Source organism: Mesocricetus auratus, unplaced genomic scaffold (assembly GCF_017639785.1).
Source record: "Mesocricetus auratus isolate SY011 unplaced genomic scaffold, BCM_Maur_2.0 contig_11004_pilon_obj, whole genome shotgun sequence".
NCBI lineage: Eukaryota > Metazoa > Chordata > Mammalia > Rodentia > Cricetidae > Mesocricetus > Mesocricetus auratus.
Window position 1 is genome coordinate 6,851 of NW_024430445.1, and position 18,785 is coordinate 25,635.

The following is an 18,785-nucleotide window of genomic DNA, read 5'->3' on the forward strand; positions in this document are numbered from 1 at the left end:
TCAGCATTAAAAGGACTAAAGCAAACTTTATGTGACATTGTCTTCAAGTACTCTTGAGTACTTCTTGGGACTGTTTGCTAAGGTTGCAGCTGTAGTTTTGTACCAGAAAAATGTGGGTTGGATCCTTTTTATTAAAACAAATTGTAATAGTGTTTTAGCGTTCAACTCCTCTTCCTTTCCTTTGAAGAAAACTTAGGCAGTGTTTAGTGACATGCTGCAGTGCATGTGAGATAATGGTGTGATTCCTTATAGAATTTTACCACCATTTCTTGATGGTATCAACTTCCCTTTTAACTCTGGATTCCAGAAGAAGTTAATGGTTTTCTTTTTCGTAGTGCATAAGGGAAAGTAAGGATAATTTTACCTTTGAAACGTGGTGTAATAGTAATGAGGGTCTTCTAATGTCACATTTTTGTACATAAAATGTAGAAAATTAGCACAGGTCTGTGTTGTAGGCTGCTGATCAGTTCCTGGCATTTTGTCAAAAAGAAAAATCAAGAAATGTGTCCAGACAACAACCAAATCAGTTTTTAAATACAGAAATTCATGTGCATGTTGTATTTGCAAATCCTCCCAATGAAGTTCACTGAAAATCTGTGAAAAAGTGGTTCAATTTCAGACTGATAGTGGTTGGTGAATCTCCTCTAGGATAATCAACTCTCATAAACAGCTTATTCCTGGCTTATCCATGATCGCTATCCAGAAAGAATTAAACCAGGAGTATCAGAGAAATTTGAAAGATATGTCCAAATTGAGGCTTCAACTATTTTGACTGAAGAGCAGGGCACCAAGCTTCTGTTACTGTAGTGGACACACCTAGTATGGGGATGCCATCACCTGCAGGGATATATATATATATATATATATATATATATATATATATATATATATCCTTTTTTTTGGTTGTGAGACTAGCCTTTAACGGGTGAGCCATCTCTCCAGCGCTTTGCTTTTTCTTTTGTTTTTTGAGACAGGGTTTCTCTGTGGCTTTGAAGGCTGTCCTAGAACTTGGTCTATAGACCAGGCTGGCCTCGAACTCACAGTGATCTGCCTGCCTCTGCCTCCCGTGTGCTGGGATTAAAGACTTGTGCCACCAACGCCCGGCTTGCAGGGATTTTTTTTAAAGACAATTATCTCCTATATTGATGAGCAGTTTTAATGCTACCTACATGTTGGGAGTGGAAGGAACAGACAGCATGTCTTTGATAACAGGGTATGTTGTTGCTTCAACTTCTAAATATTTGGACATGGATTGAAGACCGTAGATATTACATTTATGAAAGTGATGTACAATAAAGTGAATATTATTCATGTCATTGCAAAAACTGACACACACTGAAGAATGTGAGCAACTAAATAAAGGATTTTGGATGAAATTGAAGAGCATAACATCAAAATCTACCACTTACTTAATGCATGAACAGATGAAAATGAAGATTTTAAGGAACAGACTAGACTCATCAAGGCCAATATAACATTCACTGTGGTTGGCTACAACCAGTTTATTGAAGCCAAAGGAAAGAATGTCATAGGACTTCTCTACCAGTGACGTGATGTGGAGGTGGAGAACCCAAAACACACTGACTTCCTGATGGACAAACACCTGACCTGATGGGGACTAACTTTTTGGTTCTTATCTGTAAAGGAGTCCCACAGGCAGTGACTTATTTTGGTCAGACAAAGTTTCTGGATAATATTGCATGGAAATTTATTTTAATTTTCATAGATTTGCCAGAGTAGTATTCCTTGGATCCACATCACTCTTAACTTTCTTTCAGGCCATCATGATCACAGCAAGGAATTTCAAATTCAAGCCCAGAGTCCCCAGTATCTTTGGACTTTCCATTTACCTATGCTGGGTCTACAGCTAACAGTAAATTGCTTCATTTCTATGCTCATTACAGATATCTGCAATGTACGAAATGAGAAAGGGATTAGAGATTGTTTATACTGTGCTTTGGACAAAACTGAAAATCAAATGCCTGCATTACATGCAATCCTATAGAGCTCTTATGAGGTCATGTGTTTGGGAATCATGATTTTGGATCCATGGTAATATTCCTAGTGTAGCACAAGCACTGGGTCCAAAACATTCTCACAGTCCAGTGTCATAGATCATTCCCAGAGATCAGAGTTACAGAAACCATGCTTGTTCTAGTGAGTAGTTTTGTGTCCTTTAATACAAAATATGGCATTTTAACGATGTGTTTAAATTTGGTAAATGATACCCATAGATGATCAGACAATTCCAGTGTAGTACTAGCTGCATGCTTTCCAGCATTGTGTCTGTTACTTTTCATCATAAATTATACGTCAGTTTCCAGGCTCTGACTTGCTTCTTAATATCACACAATGCATGTTAGAAATCACAAATGATACCTGGAAGGTGGTGGCGCACGCCCTTAATCCCAGAATTTGGGAGGCAGAAGCAGGTGGATCTCTATGTGATTGAGGCTTTGGTTCTCGTAGTTCAAGGTGTTCAAGTAAGAGATTTTTGTTTTAATAAATATCTTAGGACATCCCCTTTTGTGTAGTTTAATATTTCTGCATTAATATGATTCATGTATTATAATGAAATTCATGAATGATTGAAATTCCGGTGGCACATTTGAGATAATAAGGAATAACCAGAAAATTTTTAATTTTAACTATCATTCATTGGGTTACAACAGTAATGTTGATAAATTGTAACTAAGTTGTAGTGTGCAGGCCTGCTAAGCACAAAGCCCTGTGTTCTATTAACAATTACAATAAACACCAGAGAATGGATGGTATCAGATGTTGCTCAAAATCAGATTAGGACTAATACAAGAGAGAAAATTGGTAATGGAAATCTGGGGTAAAAACTAATCCGATCTCTGATTCAGTGTTATTTTAAAATGAGTTTCTTTCAATTAATTGTAGTGTACAGATTGTTGTTTGTGTGTACATACTGAACAAAAATTATGTTTATTGGTGGAGTTTTAAAATAAATTCTATTAAATCTTTGAGATTGTTCTATATCAATACATTTTCTCATGTTCACCACTTACTTGTCCTGCTATGTCCTCTAGATCAAGCATCATATTCCTAGTCCCTTGAAAGTCTATATTCTCTCTAAACCACAATATCCCGTTTCTGCTTTCTATAAAAACGTAGGGGATAATGCCATCCAATGGAGCTTGGTTGACCTCCTGGAGCCTATGCCCTTAAGGTAAACTGTCCCTGTCTCTCTAGAAAACATGAATTGTCCATAACTTGTCAGTCATCACTGGGGTCTCATGAACCTCTCCCTCATGATAGAATGGCTAGAAGCCTGATCATATACAAGTCTTAAGCAGGCATCTAAGATGTTATAGATTCATGAGGGCATTGGTCTTTTCATAAACAGCAGATACTATTTTTCTCTGATCCTCCCTGATAATTTCTTCCCCAATATTTCCATCCCCTTTTCTGATCCTTGGAGTGAGGATGATGATATGGATATTCTACATGTCACAGGTCATTACATAGTCAATTATTGTCTGCACTTAAGTCAATGTGATAACCAACTTCACAGCACAAAGAAACTCCTCTGGTGAGATTGGATGTTGGAATAATTTAGAGGTACAGATATATGATTTAGGGGGTTGTTTCATACAATGTTCACTCTGCAAAATTCATGTGGCATCGATATTCCCCAAGCATGTATTCCTAGCTAATTTCCCATACCAGGATTCCTGTGGAGGAAACCCCAAATCTAGCCAAAATATTGTGGGTTACCACAACAATGGATTTATGACATATTAGCCATTACTAAATCTGCCTATGGAAATCATTGTTGTAGTATAGTGTTCCCAGCAGGTAGGACTATTGGTGTCTTTCTTTCTCCAGCACCTTACATGCATCAAAGGAACCATGAAAGTATCTAGCAGAGATGAGACTTCTTGGTCAATATGAACATGATTTCTCATGTCATTATCCCAAAGTGTGTAGTGTCTTTAGCAAGAGGGATTTGTCTTCAACTTCTGCTGAGTAAGTAATAACAATGACAGGATCCTTTATATTTCTGGGATTCTCTAGGACAGTATGAGGTAATGCAAATAGGATGCTTCTTATAAGTATTATTTTACTTGCCAACCTATGGCTTCTGAGATTATCATAACATTCTGTCTCTGTATGCAGTAGTAACTGCTGTTGAACACATGCATGCACCCACACACAGAGAAATACACACACACACACACACACACACACACAATCTCATGGCCATATACATACTGTGTGGATTTTTCAATTATATTTAGTGTTAGTTATCCCTCCCTCACACCGTCTCCTCCTTTTTCATACATTTCCCCACTGTATAATGGCATGCAGTTTACTTAATTTTTTTAAATACCATCATCATAAATATTTGAGATTTACAAACTCACACTCAATGAAAAACACACTTCTTTTGATTCTGTATTGTTTTTGTTATTTTTATGTAAGTTTTGCTGTATATTAATTATCTCCCCATCGTTAAGAATGCATTTTAAAGTTAAGTATTCTGTTACGTCTTAACCATCCAAAATATGAAAATTTATTGAAATATTGGACTGTTTATTTAAAAGCCATTTGTTTGCTTTTTGAGGTTGACAATATTAACTTGTGAATGACATTCTTCATTTCTGACATGACTATGTGTATGTTTCAGATATGTTCAATTGAAAGCGGTATTCCCACATTCAATCTGGGAAGAGTCCTAATAAAATGGGGCAAAGGAAACAATCAACGGAGCACAGGTATTTGCCTCTTTCTTGTGAACTCTTAAATCAACAGTAACAAATAGTATTTCTCTCACCAAAACTCCATCTTTCCTCACTTCAACTACCTTGCCATCATGGACTGTGCCTTCAGACTGTGCTGTGAACAAAATTTTACATCCTTGATTTGTCACTCTCAGGCAATTAACCACAGGATGAAAAAAAGTAAATAACATATCTATCAAATGATTTACAATGTACCTCGATTCTTGCATCTTTGTTGCCTTCTAAAGTATGAAATAACTCTCTCTCTCTCTCTGTCTCTGTCTCTGTCTCTGTGTGTGGGGGGAGGTGTGGGCGCGCACATGTGCATGCATTCTATAGAGGTTTTTGGCCCATTCTTTGTTTTGAAAATGCTTCCTATAAAAGTTTAGTTTTATCTCTGTATTCTCTATAGAAAAAAATAGGTGATGTATTACTTTTTCTTCCTGTTGAATACCAAAAGATATTGAACTGTGAGGTAACTTATTTCATGCTCACTGTAAATTTTCAAAAGTTCCTAGGAGTTTACCCATCCAAATTTGCTCTTATTTGCATGCTATAGGTGAGTGTGTTCTGGCTGCGTGGATAATGTGGAGGCACAATGCTGGCCTTTCAAATGTAGAGCCCTGAGATCCACAAATTACATTATTTACAGCATAGGGCACACAAAGTGCTTACTCTACATTTCCAAAGAGAAGGTGCATTACATCACAGTTGAATTAACAAACCCAGTTATTTTATAATTGTGTAGTAACATTGTCTCCATTCTTAGAATCCTTCACATGATCACAATAAACAGAAAGATACATTAATTGTATAAGAAATGAAATATCTAAGCATTTAGTTTTATAAAATATTGACATCAAAATTCTGTTCATGAAAATAAAATACTGTAATAAGATAGGAATATCTACAAATGGAAGATAAGATACTTACATTTTTGGAGTTGCAAGTGATAATATCTCACAGATACTGCATTAGACTTGAGGCTAAGAATTAATTCAGTGAAGTTCAATACAGTATTTAGCTCCATATAATTAAATATAACAAAATTGTGCTTTTTCATAAAAGACGCAAATAGGAGAAAGACTACAAATAAGTTATCTAAGTGAAAAAAGTCTAAAGTCTAGATATACCTTGTAAGCAGGTACTAGGATGTATTGACAGTTTCATGGTGTCACAGTTACTTAGAAAACACTATATCACTTCTTCTCCAGAATGGCACAAAAATATCTACTAGAGGACAAAGTAGGAGGAGGGGATAGACAAAAGAAGAGAGGATTGTGGAAGGAGTGCTGGGAGAAGAGGCAAGGAGGGAAACTGGAAAATAAAAAAAATTAAAAGTAATATGAACAAATTAAAATAGCACTAAAGAAGGAATTTGGAGGTTCTCTTCAAATAATTACACCGGTTAACTTGTTTCTTCCCATCAATGAGACACAGGGGTTATCATCTGCTCACGGGAAAGACTGGGGATATTAGATGTGCATACTGTAGGAGAATTAATATTTTCTTTTAGAATGAACGACAAAGACTTCCTTCTGATTCTCAGTTTGTGGAATCAGCATGGTTTACCCTAGAAGCTATATGTTGCAAAGAAGTTCTGCCATCAATTTCCCTCATAGATTTTGAATGTTTCCCTTCACAGTTTCTTATGATTACAGGCTCTTGCGAAAGAAAAATATAGCCAGATTAAAATCAGTTTATTCTTTAGGACTGAAAGGCTCTTTCTGAGATAGGCAAATTGTCTCTACCTGTAAATCTTGACATATATTACTGTTGTTTTAGTTGCATAGGGTTAGGGCCTGTGTCATCACTGGTATTTAATTCTGATTCTTCTGAATAAACACTTAGAAGAGTGACTCTCTACGTTACTAAGGCTGCACCATATTAAAAATTTCCTGGTGTTGTAGTGACATCCATCATAATTACTCTAACTTTGATATTTTTATGAAGTATAATATAAATATTTATAAGTAGAACATCTGATCTAAGATCCCTGTGTTATGATTACATGCCCCTATCCCTTAAAGTGTTGAGAGAATCATATTGAGAACTACTGCATTTCAGTACTGAATTACACACCCATAACAAAATGGGCATTTTAAACAAAATCTTTGGTTTTATTTTGAGTGTTTGATTAGTTTTGCTGCCTTTAGATGACATCCTATTCAGGCAAGGATAACCTTGAACACCCTGAGTAGCAGAGAAAGCCTGAACTTCTGATCCTTCTGCTCACAGTTGCCAGATGCAGAGATGGTCATAACATAAGTTGCAATCAAGATACATCAAGATATCTCATCAAAATCATCTTCATTCTGTCCTCTCACACTCACAAGTAGAGATCAACATGCCCAGGCTTATAGTAGGACCGCAAGAGGAAACATAAGGCATATTATATGTCTACTCCAAAATTATGTAATCCCTATAATGGCTAGAAATTCTAAAGATAGAAACGAATAAACTGCTCCCAAAACAATTTAGGAAAATTTAATGTTGAAATCTTTTGAGCATAAATCCCCCCAATCATATTTCATGAGGAAAAATAAAAGACTGGAGAATGCATCATATGAAAACGCATTAAACACTTAAATGCTGGGTCACAAGGATTACCAACCATTAAAAAGTTCAATGTGAAAATGCACAAGTTGTGTTGTTACCCAAGTCACTTGAAGCCATTCTTAAGTTTAATAAATTGAAGCAACCTGGATACTTGCTCTAAGGATGCTCCAAGCAGCATTTAAATCAGGGGTTGTCATAATTCATCCACAACATAACTTCAGTATGCTTGGACTATGTGCAGCCTCCAATGGGAAACGTAAACACATACACAACTCCAAATAAATCTGTCAGGCAAAGCACAGAATCCTGTTTCATAAAATGGTTATTATTACCCTCTATTTTCTTCATAATTATTGCCTGAATTTCTTCATGGAAAACATTTCCCATTGGTAATCACTTGTTATTACCTTAGGCCAGCATCCATACAGCTACTTCTATGCCCTAAGTTTCTAGGGTTTTTAGTTTAGAGTTAGGAAATCTATGGTAAGACAATAATGAAACAGATGTGGTGGATCCTCAGAATAACTTCAGCATCTGAATCTTTTTGTCTATGGAACAACACTGTCTAGTGATAAGAGGCACATAGGAAACTTTAAGCAGGATAGCTCTGAGAATAATGCACTTAAATGCTAAGAGTTAGTTTTGAAATCACACCTTTGTAGAAGTTACATGGAATGTCAGGTCACTGTCTTGGGCACCTGTACCAAAAGATGCTGGTGACTAAGGAAGGTTTGATATCAGTCAGTACACACATATTGGTGGATAATTTCAATATCCCAATGTAAATGAATACTAACTCCTGTGTTGTCACCTCCTGATATGAATTTAAGAAAAAAAAACTTCAGAAAATCACACACAAACACACACACACACAAACACACAGAATGTAAAATACAGTAGCGAGATATTTGTATTCAAATTCCATTTATTTAATGAATATACACTAGACAAAATTCAAAAGACAGGTTTGGATTTACAAACATATTAGGAAAATGAAAAAAAGTCTCACTGCTATGCTGGCAAATGGCAAAGAGATGTGATTACAGATGGATCAATTTAGAAGTCACATGCTACAATTTTAATGGCTTCTTGCTGTATAGAGGCTGCATGGTTCTTCATATGCAGACAACATGCTAAACCTATACCACAGCTAAACACTGTTGAGCATGGTCCATAGTTCATTCTGATTTATGGCAATGCCTCCTATGCCGGTGGTATGTGGATGACAGGCAGAAGCTGTGGTTACATAGGGAGTAGTTATAGGGCTTCTCTCCTGTATGAATCCTCTCATGAGCAATCAGATTTGTTTTATGGCTAAATGGCCGTCCACATGAATTGCATGCAAAAGGATTCATTCCCTTGTGTATGACTGAATGGACGTTTAGGTCTTATTTATTATAGTAGTCCTTATGACATGTGTTACAAAAGTTCTCTCCTTCTTGTGTCTTCGTTGGTGGGATAAAAGACTGGAGGGGTATTTGAATGTTCTGGGACATTTCTCACACTGGTATGTTTTTAGGACTCTGTTGTGTCTCTCTTTGTGACTCTCACATGTATAGGCTATCTCAGAATTTTGGTAATCTTCATTGTGCTGTGGCCTGGTGATCATCTGTGGTTGTAGCTGCTCCACCAGAACCATAATCTGTTTTTACACTTCCTCCTTGGGGACAAACTCAAAAGAAGCTTCCCTTTGAGAAAATTTGTGGTACCAGGAGGTCAATTGATTTGAACTTCTATAATCCTGAGGGATTACATCAGAAACATCTTCATCTTCAGTCTGGAGACATCTATGTTTTTGTATAATGGAAATGGAATCAATCTCATTTCCAGGATTCCTATCCCTGCTATTTACTTCACTGAGGTTCATCGGATTGTTATAACCATCTTCACTATCTTCATGTCCTGTTGAAAATTGACAGTCGAGAAATGGTCATAAGAAGGGGTTTCTGCCCAACAAAACTACTCTGTGCAATTTCCTGACACTCACGTGTTGGCAATATTATATTTAAGGGGATCGGCAAATCTGTCCTTGCAGATGTTGTTGATGATTTCATTCCATTCAGAATATTGATTACTTCATTCAATGTCATATGCCCCGGAAAGAGAACATCCTCTCCATGCATGGATCCATGAATCTGAAAAAAAAATACCAGATGACGATAATCATTGAATCTGGAGATCATAGAAAACCAACCATTCAGCTGATTCAAAGTCTCTCCCCTCTCATGGTGTTATACTGACAGTCACAATTAATGTTCTCTGAAGTAACTATTCTCACAACATTTGCAAGTGTTGAATATTTTTTTCACAGGGAAAAGGTAAGATGGGGTTTCTCTACTGTCTGTCTACAACATTTCCTTCAAATGATCAGTGCATTGTATGATAACAGATGAGAAAAAAATTGGCATCTCATCAATTAATTCTATGGAATCATTTGGATGTCGACAATAATTTTGCAATAGATGCCATTTTGGTATCCTGAACTATGTTTGACAATTCTAACTGTCTGCTTTGTTGTTCATGACTCTTTCAATTTCACTCATGTAGCTAAAGATTTCCCAGCATCCACTCTCTGCCATTAGTCTGTCAGTGATCCCTTTCTCTCCAACTGTCACTTCACATTGTGGGCTTTAGGGTTGGATTGTTCATAGGATTAAATGCTTACATAACAAAAATGAAGAAATTTTAGCACACAGGAAACTTTTTATCAGAGAGAACTAAGCTCATCCAGGAGGAATAGACTCCAGGAAATAACAATATCGATGGCTAAAATCAATAAAATAGGAACAAAAAGAACACTACAAAGCATCAATAAACACAGAGGTAACATCTGTGATCTCAATATCTAAAAAGAGCTATAGTAATGAAAACAGCTTAGTATAGGCATAAAAGCTGCCACATGGTAAAAAGGAATCAAATTGAAATGCCTGTTATTAACCACACACTTGTGAACACCTGACCCTTGACAAGAGCCCAAATTATAGAATGGAAAAAACAAAACATCCTATACAATGCCGGCATAACTGAACACTGACAAGTAGAATAATGCAAATATCTTTCCTGAAGAACAATACTCAATTCCAAGTAGATCAAGGTGGCCAACAGGTACAATGACCCTATTAGAAAAGACATTTGGAAGTAGCCTTGAAAATATTGGAACCTGAGACAACTTCTTAAACCTAATATCAGTGAGCCACACTATTCAAAAATCAATAAGTGGAATCTCCTGAAACTGAAAAGGTTCTCCGAGGCAATGGATATGATCATTAAGACAAAAAGGTAGCCAACGGAAGGGGAAAGTGTCTTCTCATTGCTAGAATATGGAAACAACCTTTATCCACTTCAACTGCAGAATGCATAGAGACAATGTGGTACTTTTACACAATAGAGTATTCCCAATGGATAAAAATAATGACATCATGAAAGTTGCAGGAAAATGGAAAGAGCTAGAAAAAAATTTCCACAAATTTAATACACTGTATAAATTCCATTCTATATAGTTTTTGTGGTAATATAGCCTCACACAGAAATAGTCTACAACTTCCTTGCTTTCCCCACATACAATTGAGTGTGTTGATTCGTAACTTAAACTCTTACCCCAGGTACTCACCATCTCAGGAGGCTTCAAGCACTCATCTGTAATTTCCTGCATGAATCTCCCCATGTTTTTACCACTTGTATCCCACTTTTTTTTTACGGCAATCTTGTCCTTGTCGTGCCCAGTTTAAAGAAACTGTTCCATGAAAAATTGTGAAATTATCTGCTCATTGCTATGTCTTTCTGGCTGCAACCAGGAGGTGAACATCTTCCAGAGATTTTGTAGCTCCTGCTTTACACAGTAGTCATTGTTATTTACAGGGATATTTAGCCAAGTGGTCATCTTGCCACTTCAAAAGCCAAACCCTGGGTTGAGATGAGCTCCATTTTGTCTAAACTATGGAGATTTTCTGATGACTTGATTTGAAATGGTACTCTGTGATGGGACTGCATTCTGCAGAGAATCTTCAGAAATAATCAGCTATTGCAGTCAAATATCTGTCTTGTGATATGAAGATCTGTAAAAGCAATTTGTGGATTGTTAAATCTAGAAATTAAAATGATATATGTAACTAAAATGAAGATATATTCATTTTATAAAATTTTCTTGTTTAAATTAGGTTTACTATTTCTATAATAAGCAAATCCATAAGAATGACACTCTTATAAAGACACATTTCATTGTTGTGCTCACTTAAAGATCAGAGTTTCAATCCATAATGGAATGGAGTATTGAATCTTGAAGGCAGAGATGGTACTGGAGTTGAGAATGCTACATCGTTTTGTATTGCTCTCTCAGGAAATTTTTTAAATTTAAATCAATCTTCTTTCAATTTACACATAAATCCCATTTCCTAATTCCTCACCTTCAGTAGTGCCCCGTAGTTCCCCACATACCAATGTCCACAACCACTCCCGATGTGTAGTCAAAGAAGTCTGGCAAACCTTGTGTCCCTGGCAGTGGGACCAGGATTTATCCATAATGCTTGAACCTGCTTTTTGGAGCCTCAAAGAGACTGCTACATCTTATAGGCAATTTGAAATAGATTCATTCCAGAGTATATGAAACCTCAGTGTACACTAACAAACTTACAGATTTCCCCCCATAGGTGTGGTCCAGATTAAGTGTGTGCCTTACATTCTCAAAGTCTGGATTAAAGGTGTGTGTCATCCAGTCATCTTTAAAAAGGACATGCCTCCTAATACTGCTATTCCCTAATATCTTCTGGAGCCCAAATTTACTTAAACTGGTAGAGCTCCCTCATTTGTTTACACTAAATACTCAATCATAGTCCTAAGTAATTTACTATAGAGGCCAGAAAAATGTGACAATGGCAGGGCAACAATACTTGACTCAACAAGGTGGAAAATCTGGTTTCAGAGATGGAAGATTGGAAAAAATATGGTGTGAGGTACCACAAGTATCCGTGTTTACTGCTTGTAAGTTATGAAGTTATTGCTAGTGATCCTCAAATTTAAAGTTTTCCCCTTATCTCTGATTTTAACTTTCTACAGTCTCACAGTTTCATAATAAAATCAATAAATGTGAATGTGCAATGTCTAGGCATTGGCAGTACACCCCTTTAATCCCAGCACTCTAGAGGCTGAGGAAGGCTGTTCCCTGTGAGTTCCAAGCCACCATGATTTCTACCGCAAGTTCCAGCGTAGGATGCAAACCAACTCTGTTGGGGAAGTCTTATGCTAATAAAGCACTGTCTGGCCAATAGGAATCTAGATAGGTGGGGCTAGGAATCCAGGAGGATTCTGGGAAGGAGAAACACAGAGAGTTCGAGATGTAACGCGATTGAGGTAGGAAGCCCGGAATCCTCTCCGGTAAGAGACATACTTAGATTAACAATTATGGGGTAATTACTTGAGTCAGAGCTAGCCAGTAAGAAACAAGCAAGGCCAACAGCTTCATAATTAATACAGCGTCTTGTGTGTTTATTTGGGGACTACAAAGCGGCAGAGCCCAGGCAACTGGCAGGGATAAACCGAAGCGGCTAGCAAAGGAAAAGCTTCCTTTTACAGAATGGTTGTCAGAAGCGGGATTGAATGTCCACAAAAAACAACAAAAGCTTTAAAGGAATTTTAGAAACAGAAAAACAGAGAGAAGCACAGATTTTGGTAGCAGCATTTTTCTCAGGTGTGCTCTGTTTTGCTATCGACAAGCCGAGATTCACGTGGCTCGCTTACCAGAGTCTTCCTGACTCAGCATAAAAAAAAAGAAAAACAGCAAGGTTGTTTTAAGAGACTCTGCTAACAATTTAAAGGTGTGTACATACAGATGGAAGTGGCAGCTTTTGCTGGATGTCAGCATGGACTGAGGCGGTAAGCTGGAATCATGCTTACGCCTGCCATCTTGAAACAACAGTTTAAAACAGCCGCTGATTTACAGATAAGACACGTGGCAAGAAAAAACGTAAAGATTTACAGGAAAGTCAAACTTGGATAAAGGAAAGCCTCTAAAGGTTTACAGTGTGTTTAAAAATATACGTGACATTGAGAAAGAAAATGAAATGGCAAAGTGGTAGATAAATACAAAAGCCGGCGTTGTGGTGGCGCACGCCAGTAGGATTTACTCCATAGGCATAGGCAGAGGCAGGCAGATTTCCAAAGAGAAACCCTGTCTCAGAGAAAAATAAAAAAGTAAAATAAATGAAGTAATAATAGATAAAAATTAAGCCACGTAAAGATGGAAAATACACAGAGAGTCTCGATACTGTAAGCTATTATGTTTTTCAGTTTTATAATTGCTCAGGAAGGAACAGCTGCTAAAGTACACTTGATTATAAATGCTGCTAAATTAATTCAACTTATATCTTTTGAAAATGCCTTGACCTCAAAATTTAAGTATAAGGATATATTACTCGGAAAAGGAGTTTTAATTTATGTTTCCACAGAACATAAAAAGCTGAGGATTCCTTCCAGGCTTCTGTGGTTTCACCAACCAAGACCCCTGGAAGCAGTGGACAAGATGTTCCAACAATTGAGACAGCTAAGATGATGGAGCTTTATAGACCCTGGAAGTATGGACTTATACTGGTTTCTGAGTTTTGTCATGATCCCCATGGTATGAACAGTGCCCCCTTCCAGCATGAAGCAGTTTGGAATGAGCGACCTCCTAATTCCCATCCTGTTTATAAATATTTGTTTTCATTTAAATGGGGTTGTTTATAATTGGCTAATGATCAAAGCCGATCTCTTTTTAATGGTAAAAAGGGGAATTATGTTATGGGTATTGTTTTTCATTTATTGAGACAAAATCAAGGTCAATTTTGTGATGCTTATATTTCTCCTCTTGACTATGTATTGTACTTACACTGTTCTTTTAAAACATAATACATAATTGAATACAGACTATAGATAGTTACTTATAATAGAATTTATAGTTAGGTAAGTTAGGTTTTCTAGATATACAAAAATATATTTGAGATAGATAGTCTTCAAACCTTTCAAAGACCTTCAGAAGATGTCATTTAAAATGGTTTAGAGTTTTTCTTGACAATGAGAAATGTCTGCTCCTGGCAGCACCAATCATGTCTGAGAGGAACATGGGCATCGAAGAAACTCGTTATGGAGTTTGCTTTCAACATGGCAAGATTAGCCATTTGGACAAGAAACTGCTCTTGCCTGTACCGCTTGACTGTTGTTGTATAATCTGGACATGCAGGACCCACAGAAAAGTGACTGCTGAACTCAGTCTTACAGGGTTCCTGCTTCATGGAAGAGTCTACCAGACTTTCTGCAGGGCACAGAAAAATGACTGACAGACTGCCAATGCAGATGGACAGTTTGAAATTTCCTGCTTTGCTAAGAAGAGTTCCAGGCACATTGTGGCCTATGGGCTGAAGATGGATGCCCCAACGTTACAGAGGAACTTCGGGTGACTGTCCAGGCAGTGAGATATCTCTGTCGATCCTAGTGTTTATATATTATCCTTCTGTGGTCTCTGATAGAGTTGAAGACAGATAGCTATAATTATAGTTTTCCTTAGTTATGATAAAAGATAAGCTACATATAGAACTTTGGACTCACAAGGATGGTATGGATTATATTTTCTTTAAATCTTGCTAAAATATTGTAACTATGTTCTTATTTGATAACTGTTCTGTTATATACAATTTGACTGTGTTAAAGTTAAGACCTTTCTTTTTGTTTAAACAGAAAAGAGGAGATGTTGGGGAAGTCTTATGCTAATAAAGCACTGTCTGGCCAATAGGAATCTACATAGGTGGGGCTAGGAATCCATGAGGATTCTGGGAACGAGAAACACAGAGAGTTCGAGATGTAACGCGATTGGGGTAGGAAGCCCGGAAACCTCTCCGGTAAGAGACATACTTAGATTAACAATTATGGGGTAATTACTTAAGTCAGAGCTAGCCAGTAAGAAACAAGCAAGGCCAACAGCTTCATAATTAATATAGCCTCCTGTGTGTTTATTTGGGACTGATGTGGATCTAGAACCAGGCGGGTGGAACGGTTTCTCAAAAGGAAAAGCTTCTCTTAACACAACTCGAGAGAATGCATCTCAAAACCAAAAATTCAGCAGTAAGCAGTAAGCTTAAGTTCATGGGGAAACCAAGACATGTCCATGAAAGAAAACAGGGAAAACTTTCTCCAATATCCAAACCCAAAGAACTAAATGAAAAAACAAACAAACAAAAAAAATGGTTGTCCAATGACCACCACATTTACTTGAGCTCTTCTTGTTTTTGTGACTAGCCTCTCCTACAATTCACAAAAGATGACAAAACACACATGCTGAAGGCACGATGAAGGTGAATGCCTCTATTCTCCAAACTTACCTCTTTCTACAATGAATTTCAAGGTAATTCCGAAGCACTGGGACCTGATGTGTCTTCTAGCCTCTCCTCTGCTCCAATTGAGGTTCTCTTCAAGTTGATTTCCTTTTATACTGGCTTTCTTCAGAGTCAATCTTCGATGGTAATGACTAGAGAATGAGATTGAACCACACCTCTTGTATCACGGTGTGGCAGTCCCTCCATTTATCCCTAAGTAGAGCAGGAGTGTCTTCAGTACCAAGACAATCTCCTAGTAGCAACAAGGTCTGCCTGTTGTGTTTCTATAATTGGTGCCTACCTATATGGAAAAAAAGTTCTCAAGCTAGATAGATGGGGAAAGACACATTCCCCTCTGCTTGAATTTTCCTTTGGAATCCTATCTCAGCCCCAGCTCCACATAGTAGGAAAGAACTCCAAATTTCACAAATGAATTAGCCAAATAGTACTACAGTGATTGAAACTTCAGTATAAAAATGCATTTTTATCCGTATTCATATTCACTGATTTGTTCATATTCTTTATTTTAGTAAGTTAAAGCAACCTTGACATAGGAAGTATTCCTAAGACAATGTTTGATTTCAAAAGACTATTAAACATTAAACGTGCCACTGTGTGTCACTAATTGCTACCTCCCTTCGAATTTCTGGATGCACAAATCAAGATAACATTAAGATTGCTTGCAGAATGTCTGTGGCCATTAATTTGTGAACACACCTTTAATCCCAGCACATACCTTTAATCCAAGCACAAGCCTTTAATCCCAGCACTCAGTAAATATGTCCAAATTTCACTCTGGGATTTGGAACCCTGCCTGGAATACATATTCAGTTGCTTTAAAGCTTATACTAGAGAGACAGAAATTATCTCAACACATTCCTAAGCAGAACATCTATATGGATGCTTGAAAGAGTGAGATATCCACGGATGCCAACAGAGAGGAGGCCCTTTCAACCTCACTAAATGAAGGATATTGATTTGAACTCTCATAGCAGTCTCACCTTCCTTCTTCATGCCCTCTTTCGGATCTCTGGGCCTGCAGACTGCAGCCAGGGTGACATGGCCCTTGTGGAACAAGACACCATGAACCTTTGCAGGGAGCTGATTTCTCAACTGTGGTTTCTCTTCCTAGATAATTTTAACTTGTGTCAAGTTGTTAATTTGCTAATCATGACAAATGTCAATAGAGCATTTCTTTTTTGGGGGGGCGGGTACTATGAGTTTGGGTGTTTACAACATGCATACAGGAATGTGAATGAGCATCTTTATGTGTGTGTGTGTGTGTGTGTGTGTGTGTGTGTGTGTGTGTGTATGTGTGTCTGTATACTGGAGGTGTTACAACTTCCCAGTGAAATATATTCTGACTTTACATTTAATCATTTTATACCTACATGTGTAAAAGGTAGATTTCCAGGATACGCAGAGCTGTGAGGAAATAGTATCTTGACTTTTTGGGAGGTCAGTCTATATATAAACTTTTGAAGGGAAAGAATCCTGTATAGATACTGCTTGAAGAGAAAGGAATCCTGACATGTTAGGAAGACTGGCCATACAAGAAACTGTATTCTCGGGGTGGGGATAGTCTGCCCATAGGATTTGGGAATCCTGCTTCTCTCTGAGGGAGATAGAATCATTATAGCTGAGGTCTGTTCCTCTCCCAATGGATTTTCCCAGCAGCACTATCTGTTTCTACTCGGCCACACCTTAATGGCTACGTATTCTGCTTCACTATTTTAAGAGAAAACCACTTCAGAAATGTCGTAAACTGCTCCAGCAAAATGATGTTACTTATTCTCTACTCCCTTAAGGAAATTTCCAAGCAGATGTTGTCAGTTGCTTCCTCTACTCGTCACCCCTAAGTGAGCATTCCAGAAGAGATTCTGTCCCATGTCACCCAAATAAAATCTACACTCAAATTCTTTCAAGAGATTTATTTGAGAAAGAGTATTCCATAAGAGTTGCTGCCAATGACATGGTAGAGATTAATAGATAATGAATGAACAGGCACAGGGACTCACGTGTGGTTACTTAATGGTGGGGATTTTCCTTGCCTAAGAGATTCAGAGAGTGAATTAGTCAAAGATTTCAATCCCAGTGAATATGGACATTCTCATATATAGACTTTTTTCATTTCTGCCTTAGGAGTGGTTGGTTTCCTGTTCAGAGATAAGTTGGTTTCATATTCAATTTTTCAGGAAAGATTTGGCTCTAGTTTCTGGGCCATAGCGTGTTTCCTATACTGGCTCTTTTATGCCTTTTAGCTCTAGTTTCAGGGCAAGGGTGTGTTTCTTTCACTTGCTATGATTTCAGAGTCAGTGTAGGTTTCTTACCCTGGTTCTGCTTTCAAGGCTATGGTGGGTTTAATTCATTGACTCTGATTTCAGGTCAAAGGGTGATTTCTTTCACTGCTTTTGGTTTCAGTACCAGTGTTGCTTTCTTTTATTGGTTTTGTTTTCAGGATCTGTATGTGTTTATTCATTGGCTATGCTTTAGCTGCTAAGGCATGTTTCTCTGGATTCAGGGACTGGGTAGCATTCCTTTGTGGCAATTTTATCTTCCAAGCACCATGACACAGGAGTGGATGTCATGGGACACTCTTTACATTCCCCTTTTTCAGATTGGCCTCTTGGCTCTTCTTCTGGTGCATTTGCCTTTCAGGTGGCTAACCATCTCTGAGAATTCACCTGTGTCCACTTCTTGTCTCCCTGCTGTTGGAACGGTGTGAATGTAGATATTAGAACTATATATTACTTGTGGCCATCTTATATATACCTTGCTGACAACCTGTTGCCTTCATCTAGCAGTCACTATAATAAAACCTTCTTCTAGAGGAACACTTTGTAAAATATGTACAGGTGAACTCACATAAGTTTTTTTCTCTTTCTGAGTTTCATGTATCACATTATTGTATTCTTTATATTTAAACACATTGTATAAAATTGTAGGTTTTCATCATTTATATGACTACAGCTGTTACAAAATGCAAATATGTCATAAATGTTTAGTAATATCACTGCATTGTCTATAGACATGTGCTGCTCACAGGCCGCTGCAGCATTAGGAGCAGCTACAACTTGCAGTTCCAGGCCGCCGGCACCCCAGCCATCGGTTGCCCGCTCCCTCTCCCCCAGCCACCCGC

At 37.6% G+C, this 18,785-nt stretch overlaps 1 pseudogene; it reads left to right on the forward strand.

The window, feature by feature from the left end:
- Positions 1-455: 455 nt before the first annotated feature.
- On the forward strand, positions 456-1,612 carry LOC121138063 (annotated as a pseudogene).
- Positions 1,613-18,785: the final 17,173 nt, after the last annotated feature.